The following is a 25,682-nucleotide window of genomic DNA, read 5'->3' on the forward strand; positions in this document are numbered from 1 at the left end:
GGCCAGTGTTGTTCTAAGTTCCATTGAGCCACACTCTGAATCCCAGGAGAAGGAGGACACAGTCCTTACCCTAGAGGTACTGGATGTTCAGTTTGCAGAGAATATAAAGCTGGAAGGGGAACAAATGCAGTCTAGTATAACAGAATCAAGAGTCACAGTGATTTTAATGGCATATATTCTGAACCAAAATCATATAAAATATACATGAAGTTTTGTCCCTGGGTATAAAAAAGAAAGAAAAATTGCACAAGATGGGAGCAGGGGGACCTGACTTGTAGAAAGACCTTGGAGGGGCATGGATTAGTTTTCTGTCACAGGGGCAGCTCTGACAAAGTGCCAGAAGCTGGGTGGCTTGAACAACAGAAATGTCTTGTCTCACAGTTTTGGAGGCCAGAAGTCTGAAGTCAGGTACCAGTAGGGTTAGTTCCTTCTGGAGGCTATAAAGAAGAATCTGTTACATCTGTTACATGGCTTTCTCTTAGGCTTGTCTCTTTGGTTTGTTGACAATCTTTGGCATTTTTGCCTTGTAGAATCTCTGCCTTCACCTTCACATGGGATTTCCCTGTATGTGTACGTGTTTCCAAATTCCTCCTTTTCTAGAGGCATTGTTCATATTGGATTAGGACCCACCCTAATGACATCTTAACTGTTACATCTGCAGTGAGCCACATTCTGAGTTCCTAGGGGTTAATTCTTCAACATGAATTTGGGGTGGAAGACACACTCCGATCTATAATGAGGGGCTTTCAAGATCTAAGTCATAGTTTACGTGATATATTTATAGTCTAATTAATACAGACTAAGTCTAGCATAATGCTTGAAACTATATTAAAGTATGGTTTACAAATTATAGCAGGGGTGGCCCCAATGGACTCTTACAAAGCAAATTCAGATTGTTGTGCAAGCAATCTCCAGACCACTTCAAATTGTAAAAATGAAACTTTGTACCCATTAAAAATAACTCCCTATTTATCCATCCCCTGAGTGCCTGGTAACCATCATTCTACTTTCTATTTCTATGAATTTGACTATTCTCAGGAACTCATATAAGTAGAGCTTTTTGTAGTCCTTTGACTGGCTTATTTACTTAGCATAAAGTCCTCAAGGTTCACCCAGGCTGGAGCATATGCTAGCATTTCCTTCCTCTTTGGGGCTACATAATATTGCACTGTGTGGATATTCCAATAGCAACAGACTGCTAATAATTTGACCTCTTGGGTACCATGAAAGTTGCCTGATACAGATAATGGACAGACCATTGGAGGTATTTTGGTGATCAGAAAGGGAAAGGGAGTCAGAGTTCACCTTAGCCAGGGTTTGAGGAAAAGACTTTTGTGTTATTTACTAGGCAGGGAGTGAGGGTCTCAGGGAATAAGGAAGAGAAGGAGGCAAAGCCAATACAAGATAACTTACTGGGTCAACCATGGCCAAGTGACACTGGTTACCAAACTCTGAGAGGCCCATGGATGAAGGTCCTCTGAAAAACCTTATAAATGGTCTCAGGACCATAGAGGGGAGAAAGAGGGAAGAATTTATTCTGAATCTGTCTCTCCTTGGTCAAAGACTCACTCTGTGGTGGTAATCTCTCCACTCTTCAAGGCTGTGCACAGATGGGTGCCAAGAAGCATTCTGCAGCCTCCCACACCTCGGAGTCAGCAGGAAGAGCCATGTTAAAGAGGTGCAGGTATAGGCAGGAGGAAGACACTTCCAGGTTGTTTCTTCATGGAGTTACTCAGAGCTCATGCAGAGCTGGCTACTGTTGCAGTAGCTGGAATACAAACAGGTGAGCATCTGAAGATTTCAGGAGAGGAGTCTGGTACAGAATGTGAGAGAAAACAAGTGATGTGTCCTGGGTCCCCAAAATGCAACAAGGTGCTTTTCAGGTAATACCTAATGCAACTTATGTACCAAACTGGATATTATTTAGGCTCAGTGAAGTTAATGAACTTGCACAAAATCACGCAGTTAAGACTACAGGGGCCAAGTTGGGATCTAGAGGTAATTCTATCCTATTGCTTTTGAATTGAGAAATTGGGCTCCTGTTCTACCCATGAATCACATAGTGAATTTGTTTGAATTGAGTAGTCCATTTCAGGTCTCCTGGCTAAATTGGGTCTGTGGACTTACAAAGCTGGGAACCAGCATCTGGGGTATAGTGACCTCGCTGAGGATAGCTTCTCTCTGTGGTATCTCTATCTTGTCTCTCTCTACCGGTTCTAAAATATTAGCAAGTCTGTCAGAAGACCTGTTTTGAGTTGCTCCGGAGAGTATAGATTGCTGGGAGCAAATTTCAGCTTTATAAAAGGCTTCAGAACCATAGGCTGCCTGAGGAGGTGAAACCTTTTGATGTTAAGTGACCTGGGTAGACCAGAGCAGCACTAGTTTCTGTGAAGAGAAGGATCTTCTGAGTGGTAGCTCTGTATGTGAAACATGAGGGAGAAGCCATATTTTCTTCTCTAGGCATGGAACTGATTTCACTCAAGGAAGATGTGAGTAGCTGTGCCTCATGACCTTTCAGATACTTTCCCCCTTTTCCTCTTTTCCATCTGCCCCTTTCTTCTGCCTTTTTTCACCTCTTTCCTTTCGATTGTCCACCCTCCTTTTCTGCCATCTTTCCTCCTCCTCTTGCAAACTTCCCTCTGTCCATCCTTCCACTCTTCTTTACCAGAGATGATTCTTTGCAAGCAGAATATAAACCCTTAGGACTTTGAACAGAAGAGACTTCTGGGAAAGGAATTAGGAAACATTAAGAACCAGCAATAAGGTCAGAAAACCAGACTTGGGATCAGGACATCATGAGACTGGGACTATCAGAGCTTTTCGGATAAGAGGAAGGAAACCCAGCAATTTTTAACTCAAACCCAGTCCTCACATCACTTTGATAGGAAACACAGCTCTAGGAGAGTGTAACCAATCAGCCCACCAAAGTGCATGCTCTGTGATCTTGGATGAATAGAGTTCGAGTAAAGAAGAGTCTAGCAGAAGGTCTTTGCAGGGATCTCTCAGCTTCTGTGGTAGGAATTCAGGGCCCTTTCATAGCACCCAGTGTATGGGGCTGAGGGGTCAATTACCAAAGGAAATCAAGGTATAGTTATGAAGGAAATGGATGCCCAGTGGCCAAAATTTTTTTTTTAAATATTTATGTGTCTTTACTCCCATTCCCCCCACCACCTTCTTCAACTACCTCACAACAAGAAATCTTGAATGTGGTTTTCATGAGCCCTTGCTCCTGGTGGAGGTCTGAGGCCACATGTTCTGACATTTCCTTCCAAGTGATAATGCATTATATCATATAGCACCTTGCAATCTATCATGTACTTGAAAATCTATTATCTCATTGCATACTTGCATTTGCTCTGGCTATGAACTACATTGTGTTCCTGCCCTCTCCCCCAGATGCATATGTTGAAGCCCTAACCCCTTATTTCTCTGAATATGACTCTATTTGGAGATAGGGCCTCTAAAGAGGTGATGAAGGGGTATCTGGGTGGCTCAGTTGGTTGAGCATCTGACTCTTGATTTCATCTCAGATCATGATCTCAAGGTCATAAGATGGAGCCCCGCATTCGACTCACACTGGGTGTGGACCCTAGTTAAGATTCTGTCTCTCTCTCTTCTTCTCCCTTGCCCTTTCCCCTTACTGCTTGAGCATGTGTGTACACATACTCTCATTCTCTAAAAAAAAAAAAAAAAAAAAAAAGGGTAATGAAGTTAAAACAAGCCTATTGGAGCAGGCCCTGATCCAATCCATCTGCTGCTGCCCTCTTTATAAGAAGAGGAAATCTGAAGACCCAGAGAGACACCAGGGTGCACACTGAGGAAAGACCATATAAGGACACATGTGGAATGATAAGGCAGCCATCTGCAAGTCAAGGAGAGAAGCCTCAGGAGAAACCAACTCTTGAGTTTGGACTCTAGCCTTGAGAGCTGAGAGAAAATAAAATTCTGGTGTGTCAGCTGCCCCATCGGCGATTATCTATTATGGCAGCCCTGGAAAACTCTTGCATTCTGTATGCAATGACCACTATGACTCAGGGGAAGAAACCAAGGCTTAGAGAGGTCATGTTGTTTGTCAAAGCCCCACAGTGAAACTAGGTCTCCTGGTTCTAATCCAGGTCTCTCTCTGCTACATCAATTTACTTCTTTACTTTCTGCTGCCATCTTCCCACTGCTGGAGATCAAGCCTGTCCTGATGGGTCTGTCCCTCCCCCCTGAGTCCTAAGCTCACAGAGGGAGTAGAAAGAGCCTGTGGCCTTTTAGTTGGATTTAAGCTGTTGAAGACATCACCATCCATAACTGTCAGCCCGAAATGTACTTTCTCTTCTTTGGTCCCTCTAGCTGATGAAATAAGACGAGACTCAGTGACTGCTGTGACAGCAGAATAGCTGACGTGGTACTTACTCTCTCCCAAGTGTTGGCTCTCTTACCAACTGTGCAATATGGAGCTCTAAGTGAATGTGATTTATTGCTGATTTAATCAAGGGCCTTTAATTTCAATAGTGATTAGCCGTCTTGTTGAAAAAAGTCACAGTAAATTTGATGATGCCTCTACCAAGATTATATACAACAAACAGTAATATTATATTAAAAGGGGCCCTTGGTCAGCCCAGAGGATACTGGGTTTATACTGTGAGTCATATTACGTTTCGTAATCTTATCCTTATGGGTTTAACCTCTTGCTCCCATCTAAACTGTATATTTTGAACTGGGGTGGGGCATATGCATCTATAAATAAAGAACTCTCCTAGAGGGAGCTAGCAGATACCAGCTAATGAAACAAATCGTCTTATGTCATCACCCATTATCTACTTAGGTATTGGACATCCCATTGTATCTTTGACTTTGACCTTCACTACAGCCATTCGTTCTTCCTAACAAGCTACCTCAAAAAATAAATGTACACTTCATCCAATTCTGAAACCTTATATTTCAGAGTATAAAGTCGATCCAGATGGATTGCTCCTCAGTGTCACCATGATGTGTGATAGCATACCTAGCAGGAGAATTTGTCACTCACAGACATGCAGTCCTGGAATAACTGGTGTGTGCCTGGCCTGGGAGGGCTCAGTGTGTGTTTGCACAGATGACTTCCTTAGGACTGTAGCCCCACCAGAGGGTAGAATTAGTGAGAAGTACTTTGGAAAGTCCTGAAAAATTCTTAGCACAGTCATATTTTCCTTTCTTCCAGTGCAGTGCCTCTCACTTAGCACTCTTAGACCAAGAAAGAATGCTCATTGATTCTGACATGGTGGAGGACAAATTGCCCCAACACGCAGAAGTGCAATACTGTTAACCAAATGAAACAGGAGCCCGAATAGCACAAGTCATACGAATAAAGGCTGATCTGAAGGAAAGGTGAGCATTTGTTTTCAATTCAATAAAATAGGCTTATTTTCTCCATTTGCACCTGCTACATAAATAATGGTTATTGGTATACTTAGCACAGTCTTAACAAGAGGAAATTTTTGTGAGGGCAGTCATGGACTTCAACACTGAAACAGAAGAGCTTGTGTGCATAGAATTTTGCCTAGTATTAGCTAAATATCCATGATAAATGTTGGAAAAACATATAAGGTTATTCAAAACCTTTAAAATTATCAGACTCCAGCTGTTAGGATAAACAAACCCTTACCAGGAATTTGGTTTAATAGTGTTCTGTCTTTATAACTGGCCATACCAAATTATCAATGGAAGTTTCATGGCTATCGTAGGTTTTCATGAGTTCTGTGTTTATACAAATATAAACAATTTTTCTTTTTTATCCAGCCCTGTTCCCATGATTGGAGCAATAGGAGTGTACAAAGGGATGAGAATTGACCCTTAGTGTTTGATGATAATAAAGAATGAGATTAATGAAAGCATAAAGCCACAAGTATAACCTTATCAAGTGTCAGGGTGTTTGCTAAGTGAATACAATATAAAAGAGCAGAGAACTTTAGCCAAGTGGTTATGGTATCTGTCCAGTGGGATTTAAGGGTGAGTAGAGATGTTTCACGGATGAGTCAACACCAACAGGTTCATATTTCAAATTTTTTCAAAATCATATTTTTACACAAATACTTCAGCTAGAAAGCAGCTTCAGATAAATTAAAAGAAGATAAGAAATCATCCAAGTTGACCTTATGCAAAGACAAAGTGTGTGTGTGTGTAGTTGTTTTCAAAATGGGAACATATAACAATAATGTATGAATGGCTTTTCATGTCAGTAAATATATTTCCACAATGTAATTTTAATTGTTGGGTAGTGGGCAGCCCTGGTAGCGCAGCGGTTTGGCGCCGCCTTCAGCCTGGGGTGTGATCCTGGAGACCCGGGATCGAGTCCCACATTGGGCTCCCTGCATGGAGCCTGCTTCTCCCTCTGCCTGTGTCTCTGCTTCTCTCTCTCTCTGTGTCTATGAATAAATAAATAAAACCTTTTAAAAAATTGTTGGGTAGTGTCCAATAATATGAAATGATTTCTTTAATTCCCTATTGTTGGGCATCCAGAATGTCGTAAGCCTATCATCAATAATGCTAAACCGAACCACTTTATAACTAAATCTTGGTGCTTACCCCCAGGAACAAATTTAGAAATGGAAGTGCTGGAGCAAAGCATATACACAATTTTAAAGCTTTTGATAGGTATTGCCAAATTGTCCTTCAGAAATGTTGTACCAAAGTTCACTCTCACCTGTAATGAATGAGCATGTCTGCCTTTTTATATCTGTTGGCAAAGAGTATTATAATTTAAAAAAAATCTGTCACATGATTTCTGTTGAATTCACTATTTCTGCATTTGGATGGGGATGAACCTGCTAATCCCTTTGCCCCAACACAGGCACACACACACCCACACCCACACACACCACACCACACACAGGCTTGTCTAACTGAGACTAGACCAGTGTTGGCAATAACATTGTCAACTAATTATCAGACCCCATTCCCCATTCCCCACAGTATGTGTGTGTATGTGTAGGTGTGGGTGTGTCTGGCTTGTGTGGAGGTTCACTGGGAGAGAGCAAGGACAAAGATACTGATGACCAGAATTCCAGAAAAAGGTCCAAGATGTCGTAAAATCAGAAAAAGGCTGGAAGGGAGTTGAAAGTCTGAAGTCTGAGATGAAAGGAAAAAGAGAGAAGCTCTGATAGACATTGCCAGATATCCCATTCTTCTCTAGATCTGAGCACTGGGAATTCTGTACTTTTTAGCTCCTTTCAGTTGGATGGGGCCATGTGACCATTCTGGCCAATGGTCACAGTGAAAGTAGTATTTATCCTTCCAGGTTGTAGATTTTGAATGGCTAGAGCATGACGTTCAGTCTCTCTTGCCCTGCTCCAGTGACATGGAATACTTGGATTGAGATGTTAGAGTATGGGTCAAACCGGGTGCCTCAGTATCTGGTGGAGCAGAACTCTCTGCCTACCTGTGTGGGTCACATAAGTTGGTATGTGTAAGCAATAGCCATTGTTGTGGTAAGCCACAGAGCGTCTGTGGTTGGATTATTATTGTAGTCTAGTCTAGTCTATTAATACATAAAATCAAGTAACTGATTCCAATAAATTCCATGAAAAGTAAGGGAAAGATTTCTAAATAATTGCCTAGAAACTTTTGTTATAATGGACACTTCGGTTCAACAGTCTTCCTCAGCAGCCCTATGTGTAAAACAGAGAGAAGCAGAGCTGCCTTGGAGAAGGAGCCTCTTCATAAACCCCAAAGATGCTGGTTTGGAAACACCAGCCTGAAAATAAAAAACTAGCATTTGCATGCTGGCAGGGGTAGTGTGCTTAGAGGTCCATCCAGTTTAGATGGTGAGTGCTCAAAGGCAGGCAACAGTCACTACTTTTTTTTTTATTGCAAATAAAAAGTTTAATTTCGGAAACTGAATTCACCAGTTATTAATACACTAAAACATAGTCAATGCAAATTCAGATTAATAATAGATACAATAACTTTTATATAAAAAGATAACTTTTCTAAATGGTCGTAGGTGAATGAGTGAATTGTTTCACCCAGAATATTTCATTAATTTGAAATAAGAACATGAACCCTTTAGTAGATGTGGAAGCAAAAACTCTGAAGATATTTTTGTTCAAGGAATCTGACAACTGATACTTCATTCTGATATCCTTAACATTCTAAAATATCCCATTGATGGCTTACTCTTCCCTGTTCTTGAAAACAAAAATCTAAACACCTAAGGCTATTCTTACATGTTATAACATAATCTTTTTCCCTGTTAATGAGCTATCTCTTCTAAAAACAATTTAATACAGAATTTGATCAATTTGCAGATCTTTTAAGGTTCCCAGATCCAATTCTGACATGGTCTGGGGAGGATGCCCCTACATACAACACCAAATGATTCGCAGACACCAGCAAGGTGTCTCACCTCGAATCTGACACTCTACCCAGAGACAGTATCAGATTCCATGGGTTAAAGTTTCAGCCTTGCAAGTCTGCTTCCATTCCTACTTTACATACCAGGTGCAAGCCCCAGGTAACATCTGTGCTTCTGACACATCGGCTAAACGTTGGGGATTCCAATGACCTCCTTAGGTTGGATTGATTTGCTGGTGCGGTTCACAGAACTCAGGTAAACATTTAGTCTACCACTTTATTTAAGTCTACCACTTTCTATTTATAACGAAGGATATAAATCAACACCCAGATGTAAGAGCTGTATAGGGCAACATGGAGAAAGGGCATGAAGTTTCCATGCCCTCTCCAGCCACAATGTCATTCTCTCTGCAACTCCATGTGTTTACCAACCCACAAGCTTGAACTCAGCTTTTTGGGAGAGGTCTTTAAGGGAGGCTTCCTGGAATCACCTTGATTGACTAAGCCATTGGTCATTGGCTGATTCAACCTCCAGTCTCTCTCCTTTCTCCTCCTGTGAGGTCAGGGATGTGGGATGAAAGTTTCAACCCTCCACAGGGCTGGTTACCATGGCAACCAGCCTTACCTTGGTGGGGTGGCAGGCAGTGTCCAAAAGTCACTTTCATCAACATTAACAAGGGTTTGGGGAGAGAGCAAGGACATTCCAAGGGTTAGGAAATTCCAAGGGTTTTGGGAGTTGTGAGCCAGAAACTGTGGACAAAGATGAAACACCTATGAGAAATATAATTTATAACCTGAAATATATCTATATTATTTAATATATATTATATAATATATTATATATATTATATATATACATATTTATACTTCTTATAAATCATAGGGGGCCAGGGCACAAATTTCACAGGTAGTTTCATAATGTAGGGACACCAAACAGGGTTCCTGAATCAAGGGCCAGTTTCTAGACTTGAGGTTTTGCCAGTTGGCCAAAAGCACAAGAAGTGTTGCCAGAATCAAGCCTTGTCCCTAAGGCATTAAGTGAGGTGCACAAGGGAGTGGTCAAGTGGACACTTTAAGGGGAGAAAAATCTTAATTAAATCTTGATTCTCTTCCAATTTTGGAAAAAGGGTTTTGTGTGGGGATAGGGAGATAGAAATTTTTCTACCTAAAATGAAACTCCCTGGGGATTTCAAGCAGCAGGAAGCCCAGTGCAAAGCTCACCATTAACCAATTAGTGTGATCGATGTGCAGAGCAAAGACTGGTAAAGAAAGCCAAGAGGAAAATCACCCCAGCTCTGAATTAACGGGATTGCCTGTTTACATCCATTGGGTCTGAGAAGTGATTGCCAGAACATTGTTTTAGTTTGCCGTGTGTGGGCAGCTGTAAAAGTCTGCTCTGTGCAGGAGCAGGATTTTAATGATACATATTTTATAAAGAATAGCCACACTCTGCCTTGAAAACTTACCAGTGTCAAGTCCTCTGATGTCGGAGTATTTCCCCCTCTCTCATTATGGGAGTCCTCAGAACTTCTTGTCACAAGTTACAATCTTTTGGACCCCTTCTGTAGATCCTCGATCACATTTTACTGATCACATTTTACTTTGCTGCCGAGTTATAAGAAATTTAGGCAGTTAGGGAAGTGCAAATCAGACCTTCTGAACTCTGAAGCCTTTCCTTATTATGCGTCTTATGCATCCAGTTTGGGGTTGAGTAATTATCTTTGACACTGCAAATAACAAAGTTTCCAAAGAAAGCTCTACCATATAGAATGCAAATGCCAAACTGTATATCAAACCAAGTGTGATGATTAATTTTTTGTGTCAAATGGCCGGACCACGCATGCCCAGATATTTGGTCAGACATTAATCTGGGCATGTTTTGTGAGGGTGTTTCTGGATGAGATTACCATTTGAAGTGATAGACTGGGTAAAAAGTTGCCTCCATGTTGTGGGTGGGCCTCATCCAATCAGTTGAGGGCCTGAATGGAACAAAAAGGGTGATCCTCCTAAGACTAAGAGAAAATTTCCTCTGCCTGACTGTCCTCAAGCTGGCACATGGTTTTCTCCTGTCTTCAGATTGGAATGGAAACATTGGCTCTTCTTGGGTCTCTAGCCTGTAGGCTTTTGAGCTAGAGCAACATCATCTATTCTCCTGATCTTCAGGCCTTCTGACTCAGACTGCAACTAACTCACTGACTCTCCTGGGTCTCCAGCTTGCTGAATACAGATCTTGGGACTTACCAACCTCCATCACTGTGTGAGCCAATTTGCCAATTCCTTTTAATAAATACCATTATAGATAGATAGGTGGAAACGAATATAAGACAGATACAGATATAGGTATCTTACGGTTTTGTTTCTTGGGGAGAACACTTGACTAGTAACAGCAGGAAATGACATCTTGCCTTGGTGGAGGGTCATGATGCTTTTTAGTACCTGGGAAACAGGATACCTAAAATAAAAACATACTTCCAACTTTATTTTTTTTCATACTTCCAACTTTAAATTGCACATTGGCAACACTGCCTCAGGATCTGTTTCAGATCTTGTGTATTGTTTACTTAATTAGGATAATTTCCAGAGAATATATACAGTGTTAATATATTGCTCTGGAACAAATAATAGCCAGGAGCAGAAACATCTGATGCTTTCCTTTAACAAGAAGCCTGATAATATCAACTTCCCTATAGTTAAGAAGTGTGAATTGGTTCTTGCTTGCCCGAGTTTTCAAATCTTTGGCAATTAAAAAAATCATACCACTGGTTCATTTTACACTTGACTCAACCTTAGAGTACAAGATCTGAAGTATTTGCACTTCTGGCCACTCCACTGTTGTCTTGCATCCACGTACCTTGGCGCATTCTATGTCTTTGGCTTGGAGAGAAAAAAAAAAACGCTACATTGTGTAGAAGACACTCCTACTATTTATCCTTGATATTCTAGCTCAAGGGCCACCCTCTCTGGGAGTTTTCTTTACTCTCTAGAAAAAGTAGGAAAATTCTAGTCTTCCCAGATGCACTCATTTCTGCTACAGGAATTGTCCTATTTGTTCCATCTGCTTATTTTAACCTCTGCCTTCCCCCTGGGTAGAAAGTTTCTGGACACAGGACCTTATTTTTATCTTTTCATATTGTGTTGCTATAATATGAATGCTAGCTAGCACTTATTGACTACTTATATTCTAAAAGGTTTTTCATGAATGAATTAATTCAATCTTCATGATGATCTGATGGGGCAGATTTTATTAGTATCTTTATTTTAGGCTGAGGAAACTTACATGAGAAGAGTTTGGACACATTACTCTTCTCTTCTGTTTGGTTGATCTACAGAGCTTTCAGCCAAGACATTTTCAGTCATTCTGGAATTTCCTTATTCCTGAAAAATCTGGCTTTTGTTAGCTGCAGGTGAGCTACCCACAACATTGAGTGTGGGTCTTATCACTGAAGAGGGGCAAGTCAGTTCAAGGGAGCCTGGTATAGCAATTCAATAAGTACTCCAAAATTTGTTACTTTCATTTTTTTCCAGCTTTATTGAGGTATAATGGACAAATAAAAATTGTACCTATGTAAGGTATACAATGTGATATTTTGATATATATATACATTGTAAAATAATCACTATAATCAGGCTAATTAACGTATCTATTGCTTCACATAGTTTCTTTCTTTCTTTCTTTCTTTCTTTCTTTCTTTCTTTCTTTCTTTCTTTCTTTCTTTCTTTTTAAGATTTTATGTATTCATCTATGAGTGAGAGAGCATGAGTGGGGAGAGGGGCATAGAGAGAAACTGACTTCCCACTGAGCAGGGAGTAGGACATGGGGCTTCATCCCAAGACTCCAGGAACTCCAGGATCATGATCTAAGACACTTAACCAACTGAGCCACCCAGGTGCCACATTGCCTTTTTATTCCTTCCTTCCTTCCTTCCTTCCTTCCTTCCTTCCTTCCTTCCTTCCTTCCCTCCATGAGAACACCTAAGATCTACCACCTCAGCAAATTTCAAATATACAATACAGTATTCTTAACTATAGTAACCATGCTGTACATCAGATCTCCAGAACTCATTCGTCTTGTATAACTGAAATTTTGTTCCCTTTGGCCAGAATCTCCCCAGAGCATTTTTCCCCAAGCCTCTGGTAACCACCTTTCTCACTCTCTGCTTCTAGCAGTTTGACTATTATAGATTCCTCACATAAGTAAGATCACCCAGCATTTGTCTTTCTGTGTCTGGCTTATCTCATTTAGCATAATATCCTCCAGTTTCACCCATGTTGTTACAAATGGCAGGATTTCCTTTTTTCTTTTTAAAAAATTTTAAGGCTGAATGGTATTCCATTGTATATATATGCTACTTTTCTTTACTCATCTGCTGTTGGATATTTAGCTTGTTTCCATATCTTAGACATTGTGAATAATGCTGTGATAAACATGGGAGTGCAGAAATCCCTTTTAGGTACTCTTTTCATTTCTTTTGGATAAATATTCAGAAGTAGTATTCTGGGTCATATGGCAGTTCTACTTTTAATATTTTGAGGGCTCTCCATACTGTTTTCCATAGTGGCTGAACAATTTACATCTCACCAACAGTCAGAAGGGTTCTCCTTTTTTTCACATCCTCACTAATGTTTGTTATCTTTTGTCTTTTTCATAACCTTCACTTCTTTATTCATTCTTTCTCTCTCACACACATATGTATGTATAATTTCCAAATTTCCTTTTTAATGGCATTGTTGAGGGGCTAATGGAGAGGACTGGCATTGAGAAAATCCTTCTTTTTTTTAAATTTTTTTTAAATTTTTTTTATTTATGATAGTCACACAGAGAGAGAGAGAGAGGCAGAGACATAGGCAGAGGGAGAAGCAGGCTCCATGCACCGGGAGCCCGACGTGGGATTCGATCCTGGGTCTCCAGGATCACGCCCTAGGCCAAAGGCAGGCGCTAAACCGCTGCACCACCCAGGGATCCCGAGAAAATCCTTCTTGTAGGTGAGAATGAGAGGGGGGAGGGAGACCAAGGCAGTGGAACACTCCTGTTTTTCTCAGGGCTGTCTTTCTCATCCTCAACCCACCTTTATCTTCTCCTGCAGCATCCCTTTAGTTGTTGCTTGGTCTCCACTCCTTGGATCCCTCTAAGGCTATAATGGAACATCTCAGGGAAATCCCTGTGGGTCAAGTAGAGGACAAGTCCCTCCTGAAAAGTGTCTTGATTCTGATTGGTAGGTTAAGCATTGGAGAGAAAGCTTTGTTCTTGTTGTGAGGAGTTGCCAACGTTTCTCCTTAAACTACTCAAGGAGAAAGCCAGGTTGTCCAAATGGTGTGCCAGCTCACAGAAGGCCTGGGAAAGATTAAATAAGGATTCATCTCATGCTTTACAAGAGCCACATGTCTGTGGGAAGTCTCTGACCTTAGACAATCAAACTCAGTTTGGAAGATTCCAGTTTCAAGATAGTTGAAGCAAATTAAAACTTGATACTTGTCTGAAGGAAGACACTTTCCTGCCTATCAGCATCCTCCCCCTGGAACATCAACCAGCGATCCTTAGATGTACATTATATATCTCATCATTTCTTTGCATTTATGGGACTAAATCTCTGGGTAAATGAGTGAATCTTTCAAAAAAGCCACTAAGAGAAGACTGATGGCCCAGAAACAGGACCTGCTAGTGGCCAGCAAATCTCTAAAGCAGCCTTGGGTTGCTCTCCTTTGATAAAGATGCAAATTACGTTTGGTATGACTTCTCAGAAGATGCCTGCCTTTGGAATGGGTAAAAAATTTTTTCCAGGTTCTTGAGGAAAGAGACAATAAATGCCTCTGTGCAAAATGTCCATGTTGTTTTATAGTCCTTCCCATGACCAGGAAATAGGCAAGAGGTTGGATTAACAATTAAGCAGTAGCATGTTAAAGAGATTTCCTTTTCCATAGTAATGTGAGTCCAACACAGAAGATGCCCCTAACATCATATTGAATCATCACTTGATGATGTCAGTTGTTCCAAATTTTATGAAACCCAAAGGTGTATTCAGAAAATGAAAATGTGGATTCATCCATAATTTTATTCTCTGGTGCCCACCTGCAGGGTGTTCCCCGCTTCCAACATGGGTGAGCATCTCTGCTGTAGGAAATAAAAAAGATACGAGGTCTTAGGGGACCAGCTCAGCTCTATCTTCACAGACTCCTCTTCAATCAGAATGCCTATACTTTCTTGCCAAATCATTTCTACTTGGCAGGTCCTCTTATGTCTGAGAAGAGAAATCCTTATTAAAATTTTATATACACGTATTTTTCTACAAGATAAAGGAAATTGGACTAAGAGACTAATTGTGGTCAGTGCTTTCTGGTTGAAGGAGTCCATACTCTCAGGAGAATAACAGGAAGTCGGTAGTGGTATCCAAGTGGCTCTAATGGTTTTAGACAAACTATTATTGTGGATGTTAGGACCCCAGACACAGGGTGCTTCATTTAATGCCTTCTCTAGGTGAGAGAACTTTCTACAAAGGGCACTGATGTCACCACTTCCAAACAGAGCATGTCATAATCTGCACTTTTGTCCTGTGAGCTGACCCAGGCCACAGTGTTCCCAAGGTGGGAATTCAGGGGTATCAGTAACTCCCTTATCTAATTAGAAGGGTCACAGACACACCAGATGACCTCATTGCACTTAAAATTGATATTCAGAACAGACTTGGGAGTGTCTCCCTATTATAATTTTATGTGCAGCTATCACTGTGACCAGTATAAAATGAGAATTTGTGACAGGGGCTTATTTTAAATGTCCTTGCCAGTCAATGCAGATTATGGACCATGGGAGACACAGGGCTGCTATTTTCTTGTAAAATGTAGCTAATAAATATGTAAATCAGACTATCTTTATTCATAACCTGGCAGGGATCGGACACGAGATAACAGCCAAAAAACACTATGTTATCTATAATATTAAGTGATTTAATATCTGAAAACCTCAAACACTAGGAAAAATGGCATGAAAAAAACATTTTTTTTCCTGATCAACTTTTTTGGTGAGCAGTATTTAAGATGCCTGTTAATTCTTTCTGTGCACAAGCTTGGAACTTGAAATTATATATATATATATACACACACACACAGATACATTATATATATATATATATTTTTTTTTTTTTTCCTCTCCTAAGCCACTTTGTACTTTCAACAGAGGCAGTACTCTGTCTTTAAAGGAAGAAGCTTTCTCTCTTCTCATAATTACCTCCCTGTTAGAAGCTGCTTCTTCAGCTGTGGCCCATCCTTCTTATTTTGATAATAGGAGGCTTGGAAGCACCAGCAAAATCCCTCATGCTTTTATTTTCTTCTTGGGTCCAGGACACCACAAGGTGGAGGAAGCCCCTTGAGCCAAGCTTCTGTAGCCCCCCATCTAACCTTCCCCTGCCAGCCTGCTGATGGCAGCTTCCCCCGAGGTCTATGCTGCCAGGATTGCTGAGAAATGACCTTCTTGTTAGAAACTAAGGGACACATTTCCTTTCAGAGATGTGTTTTTCTCTGGGTCATCCAATTATCCTCACCCAGAAGAGTAATCACTGAGACACGGAGCACTCTTGGAATTGGAGGAATTTTAGAGGTCATCTAGCCGGGTTAACGCTTTAGATCCCCTGGGGAAAGAGGCTCAGAAAGACGGAAATGGATCCTCAGCCCAGTTCTGGATTTCCCCCAGTTCTCTGCCCTGACCTTGGGCAAGTTACTTCACTCCTCAGTCACAAAACTGGGATAATGATGCTCAGTGTGGAAACAAGAGGAGCTCTCTAGAGAAGAGAGCTGACACAGTAAATGGCCCAAGGTAGGCACTCAACACATGTGAATTTCCCTCCTGGTATCATTTTCATGTCCAAATGAGGAGTTTATGTTAAACTTTGGACCATGCAGATGAGCAGATTCTTCTTCAAAAAGTAAATGTTCATCTAATAATGGTTTATGATATATATGTCCCTTTCACCTGTATTGTCTCACTGCATCCTGGGAAGGAGAGGTAGGGGATGTCACCCCCATTTACCTGTGAGTGTGCAGAGTCGTGGAGAGGTTAACCACTTGTAGTCTTCCCTCATACTGCTGTGTGCATCCTCTTAATCCTGCTCCATGTTTTCTCTCCCCTAGCATTTATCATTTTCTAACTTACATGATTACGACCTTTACCATGTATTGTCTTTCCATGCCTGCTAGAATCTGAGCTTCATGAGGATAGCTGCCCATTCTGCTTATTTCCTAAATGAACCTGAAAGCCCAGAATGGTGCCTGGAACTGAGTAGACAGGCAATATTTGATGACCAAGCTGTGTATGTAATAAGTGAGTGACAACGAAAGGCTCAGACCCAAGACGTCTATCTCTAAGTTCCATTCACCAAGTAGCAAGGGCATGATATTGATTACTTTGAAAGAGCATGATCCAGATGAACATATGACAGGGAGGAAGGAGCTGGGAGGGAAGGAGAAGGAAGGAAAGAGATGAGGGAAGGAGAGAGGAAGGGCAGGTGACCCTTTGGGGAAGTACTGCCCAGAGTGGTACAAGGCTCTCTCCTCCAATGCACCAGGTAGATATCATCACCTCCACGTCACCTCTGCACAGTGGCTTTGCAGACAGATGATAAGCAACAAGGTGTCTGTCCTCGGTTCTCTCAGCATCACCTCTGCCAGTATTTCAGCTCCTGGCATCACCTTCAGAATGTCACCATGATACCAGATGCCTCCTACTCAGCTCTAAACATGACCCACAGGAGCAAGACGAACTGTTTTTAACTGTGCAAATGCAGGGTTTCATCTTTGATGAGAAGATCTGGGCAGGGCTTAGTACAGTCCCAGAGGTGGATGTCCTCATCTGCCACAACAGATACAAAGCAGTCATCTTTGGGACATTTTCGTATCTCTCTGAGTACTATCTAGAAGGAGAGACATGGGATGGTCTGGCCAGGAAAGAAGTAGAATCATTTCCCAGAAGGTACACCATAGTTCCAGGGGAAGGGGAAATTGGAATGAAGCCATTTTGAGTCTACATAGGCAGCTTTCTGAAAGGGCAAGTTTGTGTGCCACAACCCCAAACCCAAAACCCAAAAGTCCATTCTCAGAGACCTTTTCTTATTTTTTTTTTTTTACCAGTTATGGAGACATCTTATGCCCAAACCCCTGTGGGAATATCTCCTGTCTTGCTTGAGTCACCAAACACAAGAGCAGAAGGCCTTCCCCCCTCCACCAGGATGTGGCCTCCCCCAGAGGAGTTTTTATTGTCCTTGTACTCTTCTCCCCACCAATTTGGTTACACACTGTGGGCCTCCCTGGGTCATTTTCTTCCTTGTGCAGCCAATTCCTGTTATTCGAGGTACCTAGATGTGTAAAAATCACCACAAACATCAAAATAGCAAATTCAGAAACATTGTTTCTGGGGGAAGTGCAGGGTTAGGTTTTTGCCAACCTCTGATCACATTTTCATCCATCCATAAGCTTGTTTTAGATATGTTTCTGTGTAAAGGCACTTTATTTATTTATTTTAAGGATTTTTATTTATTTGGCAGAGAGAACAGAAGCAGGGGGAATAGCAGAGGGAGAGGGAGAAGTAGGCTCCTCACTGAGCAAGGAACTTGATGTGGGGCTGGATCCCAGGACCCTGGGATCATGACCTGAGCCAAAGGCAGACACTTAGCCAACTGAGCCACCCAGGTGTCCCAAGACACCTTATTTATAGTAGATGTTGTTGACTCATCAACACGGAGCTCACGACCAACAGCAAAAACTCATGCCTGAGCAGAGCTTATTCACACACCTATTTTCTCCGTGGGGCACATTGCAGCCTTCTTGCACTTAGGACCATGGGACAGCGCTTCAGCACTATGCCTGAAGGCCATTGTAAACAGCGACATCACCAACCAAAAGCACAGAAATGTGAAAAACATGACACTAAGTAGACCATGATAAGGGCACTTGTTTACAGAATGAGAGCTGAAGGAAGAAGGCAGAGTGGTACCTTGTTTGAACCCAGCTGGGAATGTGCACATTGGCAACTCGAATTTTTTGCCGCTCTGTCTGTGTCTGCAAATGACCATGACAGTGCCATGACTACTGACTCGGAGTTACAAATACATTTTAGCAGGTGGGTGAATTGACAAATTGGAATCTGTGAACAATGAGGACGGGCTGGATTTGCAGAAGTGGTTGGCAGGGTGGTGTGGTTTCTGGGAGAATACATCCACAGCCTCCAGCCAGCAGTTCCCTACCAAGAGATACCAAGGGGTAGATCTTCCTACCCCTGAGGGAGATACCAAGCACAACAGTCGTCAGTGGTTTCACTAAATACTCTGTGCTCCATGACGTCATATCATAATCAAATGATCCCACATTCATTCCATATTTGGTCCAAGAAGCCAGGGTGTGGCATTGGAGTGTGAGGGGCCAAGTCAAGTGGAGATCACCACCACCACCACCACCACCACCACCACCAATCATCACCAACAACAATAAAACAGGAAGCATTTACCTTGTGCCAATACTGTTGTAACCACTCTACACGGTGAGCCTTCACAGCAACCCAGTGAGGCAGGTTCTGTCTGTAACCTTACATTATCAAAGAAGAAACTAAGTCTTTGTCAGGTTAAGTGTTGGGCTAGTTTCAGTAAGGCCAAGTGTTTACAGTAGGTGAGTTTCTCTTAGAAGCTACATGGTATGGCTGCCCAACACTGTGAATGTACTTAATGCCGCTGAACTATATGTACACTTTACTTTTTAAATTTTATTTATTTATTCATGAGAGACACAGAGAGAGAAGCAGAGACATAGTCAGAGGGAGAAGCAGGCTCCCCGGTGGGGGGAGCCTGATGTGGGACTCGTTCTAGGACTCCGGGATCATGCCCTGAGCTGATGGCAGACTCTCAACTACTGAGCCAAGCAGACATCCAGAACTGTACACTTTAAATGAAAAGTGTTATGTTGTATATATTTTGCATATGTTTTACCACAATCAGCACACATATACACACACAATGCATAAAAGTGTCTATTTCTCCGACCCCATCATGGAGTTTGAAAGCCTCTGTGCCTTTGCCATGCTGTTCCTTTGTCTGAACGCCCTTTCTTGGGTTGTCTGCTTATTCACCCTTCAAAATATGCCCCCAGCCGGGTCATCTCTTTTGTGAATCCTTTTCCTTTCCTGTTTTCCTTACCCCCTCCATCCGTAGAATGAATCACTCCTTCCTCGAAAGCAATTCTGAATCTCCTACATATTTATTATTATTACACGTGAGATAGCAAATTGCAAACATTTGCCCATGCATCTTTCATTTCTGTTCTTGCCTGTGACTCCAGTACCTAGTACAGTCTCTGACACACAGCAAATAATCAATAGATGTTTGTCAGATGGAAGGAAATTTTCACTAACCTATTTTCAGTATTAGGCAAATGATCATACCTGCCACAAGGCCTGAGATACCAAATGAAGGGAGAAATTGTCATCCCGAGCTTAGACCAAAGTTTCTGTCCAGCCAAGACGTTTGTTTGAATGTGGCAATTGCTTTTTATTACCAGGAAGGCCTGTCTTCCGTGATTCCAATCTAAAAGTCATTTTGGAATGTCATCCATGAAACTATCTCAACTTTCCTGTACCAAAACTGCTATCGTATGACATTTTCATTTTACTTAGAGCTTTCATGTATATCATTTTATTTCACCATCACATGTGCAAGGTGGCAGTCTGAGGTGGTGACCACAGACATGCTGGGGTCCCGGATTCCAGTCCCCCCTGCTCCGCACCCCCCATACTGACCAGCTCTGTGATTATGGGCAAGAACTTAGAAATTCTGGTTCATGGACTTACTCCCTGCAATAGAGGAGTAATGCTCCTTTCTTTGTCTTCTTATCCAGATCATTCCAAGTATCAGTGAGATAGTGTATGTGAAATGTCTTTGAAATTTGGAAAACATTTTGAAAACAGAAGGTGTTTCTGTAATTTGGTTTATCAGTATCCTGTTTAGCTTCCTTTACCGCAAATATGTCTCTTTTCAAGATCTAGGCATGTTCTACTTTTCTAGGACCCCGTGACCTAGCAGAGAGGGTATAGTGTGGTATGCTGACTGCCTCTCACCTCCATGCTCATGGCAGACATCATTAATCAACCACAGCACTATTGCCTGGGCTCTGGATGCTTCTGAGCACACTGCTCTGCACAGGGCACGATTTTTTCAAATCACCCATTGTGAAGAGCCCGTTTTTTCTCTCTTTAATTTCCCACTCACAGCAGACTGGAATGCAGTCCTACTACCCACGACTAGTACACAGCACATGCCACAGTAGACTCACCACACGAGTTTGCAATCCATGGTGTGGTCCATACCCTGCCCAGTGAATCAAGTCCACTGATCACACACTAAGGTGTTCTGGCAACATTAAATTGCTGTACGAGTGCCTGAATGCTTATTTTCCACTTCTTGCACTTGGACTGTACTTTGATAGCACTGCCCTAGGCAGCAAGGCTCAGTTAATGTAGGTTAGCCTGTGAGATTAACTCCCTTTGCTGCTTCTGACCCTGACTCTTCCTCTGTAGAATGTGACGAACAGCACCAACGTCGCAGGTGCCTTTATGAGAACCCAATGAGACAGGATGTGAGAAAGCTCTTTGTAAACTCAGCCATGTTATCCAAATGTTAGGATATTACTGCAATCCCCATATCTATTGCCTACTCTTTGAAAATTATGTAACAATACATGTAAAAGCTTTGCTCAGCAAATGCAGGGTATTTTCTCATTATTATGGTCTATCTCTTTGTGTTTGTTTTCCTTGACCAATATGTTCATAATTTTTTTTTTCTGTTCAGTTCTTATTTGCCAGCACTTCAACCCTATCGTGGGAGCATGTTAAAATGTCACTCAGTGTATCTGAGGCTTTCAGCAGGTCATAAAGCCTTAGAACAGCACAATAGGTGCCAAGTACCCCCACATCCTTAGCAGGGCTTGCTGAGAGATTGGCAAACCAGTTCTGCAAGCCGCAGCCCTGCAGGCACTTCCACGCTTAAGGGAGGAGGTAGGGAATGGTGCAGGAGGGCTTCTTAGACGGGGTAGTCAAGGGTTCTATGCTCCACATGTGTGCATGCACATGGTGTGTGTGTGTGTGTGTGTGTGTGTGTGATAAGCATGGTGAGTACCCTGCAAAAGTGCCTGTGAGGGCAAAACCTAGCAAACATGTACCAACCACCTTCTATCCAGAGGGATCAACTCAGATGAAACTGATCAGTGTGGAAGATGCTTCCCTTTCTTCTAATCCGCTCACCCTCTTGGCCCTGCTTGGAACAGCAGAGACCAGGCATCCAGCCTGAAATAAGCTTGCATTGGGTGAGGAACTTACAATGCTTTGATCACCGTACTTTACTCCACTAACAATAGGTAATATCTACATTGGACCCTACATGTTGTTGTCAAAACAAAGGGATTATTTATTATCTCAGAAAACAATTTATGTGGCACCTGGGTGGTCCATTCAGTTGAACATTTGACTCTTGATTTTGGTTCAGGTCCTGATCTGATAGAGCATGGGGCTCTGTACTCGGTGGGAAGTCTGCTTGTCCCTCTCCTTCTGCCCCTCCCCCTCCCAAACAAATAAATAAATGCATGTTAAAAGAAATTTTTTTTTTTATTTATTTGAGGTTGGGGGAGGGACTGAGAGAGAGGGAGACAGAGAATCTCAAGCAGACCCCTGTCTAGCATGGAGCCTGGTATAGGACTTGATCCCAGGACCCTGAGATCTCGACCTGAGCTGAAAACAAGATTCGGACACTTCATCCACTGTGCAACCCAGGCAGCCCTAAAGAACAATTTAAAAACAGAAAATCCTGTCTGAGATTTCATCCAGGAATGGGAGAAAAAGTTGAGTTTGAAGGGACAGAAGGAAAAATACTTAAATTGATCTTTTAACCCTCTATCAAGTTAAGTTGATCCAATATATGGGTTTCATCTTCATGATTATAGTCCCTCTTCCCAACATTCTGCAGCTATAGGGAGTGTCATGACTGGATGACATAATATCAGGTGCAGAGCTAGAAAACTAATGAAGTCCTACATGAAGAGATGGTTTTCCATACTTCTCACATATTAGAATGCTTTTGCAGAGACCTGGTCAACTCTGATCACCAAACTAGTTAGAGTTGTATTTCCTCAGAAGTAACCACCCTAGCTTTAATAATTAAACACAGTGCATCCAGCACCCACCACCTCTACCACTGTCATTTTCCCCACCATCACTTCCATCATCTTTACCACCACCTCCACCATCATGCCACCTCCGCTACCATCATCTCCAACTTTGCTTCACTTCCATCACTTCCACAACCATCACTGCCATCTTTCCCCATCATCAGCTCCATCACTTCTACCACCACCTCCATCATCATCTCCACCAACATCATCTGTATCATTGTCACTTCCACCTCTACCACCACGATTACCTTCACCTCCACATCCACCATCACCTCTACCACCACCATTGCCTCCTCCATCTTGCCATTATCATCACCTCCACCTTTCCCACCATCACTCCAACTCCACCACTACCTCCACCCCCATCACCTCTATCAACGCCTCCACTTCCAACTCCATCAGCTCCACCTCCTCCACCACCACCCCCATCACTTCTACCATAATCTCCACCACTTCCACCTCCAGGACTGCCACTACCACCACCATCATCATCTCCATCATCACCATAACAATTATTGCCATCACTACTGCTGCCACTGCTGCCACCCCACCTACTGTTCTTAACCCCCTGTCACCAGCAAGATCTTCACTACCATCAGAGTCATTACTACCAACACCACCATTTCTGCCACAGCCACTGCCACCACCATCACCCTGCCACTGTTTATTATATATTAGTATGTCCCAAGCAATGCTAAATAATGCATGTGCAATATCTTATTAACCCTCATGTCTGTCTTTGTAAATAAGTACTATTATTATTCTTATTTTACAAAAGAGGAAACAGAGGGTCAGAGAGGTTAAGTAACTTGTCCAAGGATATAGAGATGCATTGAACTCTACTGTAGCTTGGTAAAACAAAGAAAATCATAGAAATGCAGTTCTTGGGGGAATCTACACTTGAGCAGCATCTTTCATTAGGTAAGACTAAGACATTCCTTCTTCTCATGGTTTATCCCTTTGAAGTTACTTTTAATGGAGATTTAATTAACAGGGAAAATATACAGGAAACATCAAATTTCTAAAATATATCTCAAGGCTAAGTATCCCCTAAATCCTAATCCTAAAATGCTCAAGAGTGTTTTCAAACACTTGTTGACAGTGAAAAGGGCAGCCAATGGAGGAGGAGAAACTCTGCTTTTCTGGAGATAGTGGGGGCTCTGTGGCTCCTGGTGGTTGCTCTATTATTAATTTCCTGAACCATTTACTTGTTCCCTAATGACAGTGGTTTTGCGCTTCTTGGCTAAATCACTACATCAATGAGGTAAGTGTTTTTGGAAACCCTTATCATTATTTAATGCAGAAGAAAATGATCGCCCAGTCTCAGTTCTATCTTCAAGCCTCCTTTCTAGATTCTTGCTCTCTGATTACTTCCTCTCCTGTACCGGCATCATCCTCTCCAATCCCCAGACACACCCCGGAGGTGGTTGTTCAGCTTTCTTTTTCCTACCCCCATGTGCTCTTGATGAATATAAAAAGAGTTGCCCCAGCCACCCACAAGAGGACCTAGAATTTGAGTTGGTTTTGTTTTGTTCTTTCCTAACTGACATCTCTTGCTTAAGTACCCCTTGTGAACAACAAGGCATACCTATAGGGATAATGATAAAACTATCAGCTAGGTTCTGAGGTATAATTTGTAGATGCAGGATTCAATTGAATTGTTACAAAGATGGAGGTATTGGAAAGCATAACTTTGCATCAGAGTCAACAGGGGCTGAGGGCTGAACTCCAAGATGAAATATTGATTGCCAATAGATGCCACTTTTGAGAGCCAGCTCTTGAATTTCCCCCTCAAGTATGGCATGGTAAAAAGGCAAGCACACATAAAATACTTCTGCTACATATGGAGCATGATGCTTTCCTAGAGGGAAAGCACTTATATAATTGTCAATGTTAAGAGCTAAAGTTGCTACTTTTTTAAAAAAATAAAAAGCCAGTTTTACTTGAAAAATGACAAATAAATTCTGGTTGCTTGTACTTGGGCATTTAGAAAACATTTTTCTAAAAATATATCAAGTGAAGCCATCATGTTAAGTACAATAACTGAATTTTTGTTGCCAAAAATAAAATTTAAGGTTTCAAGTGAAAATCAGACTTTTGGAAAATTTGTATTTGCCATCGTGAGCTTGACAACTTTCCAATAATGACTTTTTTGATGAGATTTGTGGTGATGTTATGTAATTTTACATATGGTATAATGAAATATGACACTTAGAGGATCAGCATAACTCAGTGAATTAATATTTTCTAAATGGTTTCTGCGCCATGTTACAAAGACATAATAAGTTGAATATCTATTCAAAGTACAAATTAAACTGATAGATTTTAATGTAATAGTATATGAAAAATGTTCATTAATAATGTTTCAAATTCTATATTGCAACTAATATTTAAGAAATTGCAACTTGCTGAGAGTTGATGTAGTAGTAAAGACAAATATGCACAATTACTGAAAAAGACTATTAAAATCTCTCCCAACTACAGTTGTATGGTGCCATATTTTCTTCATATACTTCAAAGAAACCAACATATTGCAGCAGATTGCAGATATGAGAATTCTGTTGTCTTCTTTAAACTAGACATTAGAGATTTTTTTTTAATGCAAAACAATGCCATTTTTCTGACTAAATATGTTTTGGGTTTGGAAATACAGTATTTTTCATAAAAGTGTGGTATTTTTATTAACTTGTAATGCATTTGTTTTTTTAGTAAATTATTAAGTTGATATTTTAAAAAGTTTTCCAGTTTTAATTCTTAGTTGATAAGAATCAGCTTCCGCCACCATATATATTTATAGTTTATATTTAGATTTATAGTTATTTATTTATATTTATAGTTGATAGATATATATAAAGTATATATTTAAATATGTTAGTATATATGTAAATGTGTCTGTGTTGTGCATATTAGATAAGCAGCTCTTTGAGGTCCTAAATAAATTTTAAAATGAAAGGATCCTGCAACCAAAAATTTAAGATTGTTGCTGTATCTCATAACAGTGTGGTAAAAGAAACTATTATGTATTTGTCTCCCTTTTTATTTATCTATTTAGGTATGTATCAGAGCATTGATTGAAGATTTACTGTGGGCCAAGTAAATCAGGTTTGAGGAGATACAAAGAGAGATATGACAATTTCAACAACATCCTTGTGTCAAGGGAATTACTGTTTTGT

General features: G+C 41.3%; 1 long non-coding RNA gene across 1 annotated transcript; it reads left to right on the top strand.

Moving 5' to 3' along the window:
* On the top strand, window positions 1–25,682 carry LOC144290656 (uncharacterized). The gene is made up of 4 exons (XR_013358241.1): window positions 1–76; window positions 1,600–1,783; window positions 5,189–5,355; window positions 25,562–25,682. It is a non-coding gene; the product is annotated as an uncharacterized LOC144290656 (long non-coding RNA).

This window comes from Canis aureus, chromosome 2 (assembly GCF_053574225.1).
Source record: "Canis aureus isolate CA01 chromosome 2, VMU_Caureus_v.1.0, whole genome shotgun sequence".
NCBI classification, from domain to species: Eukaryota; Metazoa; Chordata; class Mammalia; order Carnivora; family Canidae; genus Canis; species Canis aureus.